The sequence below is a fragment of the Chenopodium album genome, chromosome 3 (assembly GCF_948465745.1).
Source record: "Chenopodium album chromosome 3, dcCheAlbu1.1, whole genome shotgun sequence".
Taxonomy (NCBI): domain Eukaryota; kingdom Viridiplantae; phylum Streptophyta; class Magnoliopsida; order Caryophyllales; family Amaranthaceae; genus Chenopodium; species Chenopodium album.
In genome coordinates this window covers 18,671,421-18,672,886 of record NC_137836.1, presented here as the reverse complement: position 1 = coordinate 18,672,886, position 1,466 = coordinate 18,671,421, and positions in this window count along the sequence as shown.

The following is a 1,466-nucleotide window of genomic DNA, read 5'->3' as shown; positions in this document are numbered from 1 at the left end:
TCATACCCATTTTACATTATGGCTTCAAAGAGGGCTCGATCGATTTTCGGAAGGAATTCTAGCTCGAGGGAGGAGTACGACTTGGATTTACAACTCCCCTATTGGCCAACGATCCGTATTGCTAGCTAGGAGCAAAAGGAACGGCTTAAACACCTAGTCGGGCGCGAGGTAATTCCTTCATGGTGGTTACACCGCCCTACTTTAGAAACTTATGGTTTGTATGATTTTGTTAAATGATTTTTGAATGACATAGGAATGAGAAAATTCGTTGATATGCATTATCCTACATACCGTGAATTAACTTGTGAATTCTTGTCTTCTTTGAAAGTTGTAAATAGTAGAAATGGGCCGAATTTATATTTTAGGTTGAACAATAGGAATATTAGTTTAACATATGTGGAATTTTGTAAATTATTTGAATTAAATTCTGAATTACCATTCCAATGGCATGCTGATTACAAAATGGGTGATATTTATCATGCTTTGACTGGTTTGCCTACCCCCGACCCCCAACATGCTAGTACAAAACCTATCCATCACCCTATCCCAAAAATCAGGCAAAGATTTGCGGGTTTGTGTTTTCTGGGTAGGAACGAGCCTCATAATGCCCAAACCAACGAACTAGCTGTAATAAAACACTATGTGTATGGGTTTGGGAAACTGAACATAGGTAGGTACATCATCCACTATCTGAGCAGACATGCCACATCCAGTACCTAGTCTCGTACCCCCATTCGTATAGGAGGCCTTATCACTAGGATAGCAGTGAAAAAGGTCAGTTTTGTTGAGAGTGGACCCCACCAACTGACCAACTATGGACCGGATACCTATATGACTGCTAGGTATTTTAAGGAGTTGGGGTGGGTACGACTGGACAGTGAGAAGACACCCCACTGGTGTATTAGGACTGGGACCGAGCAACCAATGCCCATCTTTTCCCTGCATAGTCCTGACTTGACTGCCTTTCCCCCTGGGCAAGCATCCTACACGTATGACCTTTTAGTTGCCAACGCTAAGGGGCAAGCACCACCAGTACTACCACCAGTTCCACCACCCCAGCCAGAGCCCGAGGTAGCATGTTCTCCACCTCGCATGTCTCATTCTGTCCCCCATGTTGACTCTAACCCAGTTTGGGACTTTTAGAGTATATGTCCGGCTTTAGGCCGTATCGAGCATTCTCACACTGACCTTAGGAGGATGGTAGACTCCATTGACCAGAGGTTAGGGTACCTGGAGAGGAACCAGGGTAGAGCTCTCTACCCTATGTACGATGATTATGCTCGTCGGGGCAACATTTCCGACGATGCTATCTACCCTGATTGGTTTCAGCGTCCACCCCAGGGATACGATAGGGATCCCACTACCTATGGTATTTATATTGACTATTCTGCCTTCCATGGGTACGGCCAGGACATTCCTTTCGGGGGACCGGCGGGGGGGGAGTTTTCATGCTGATTATTTTGGTG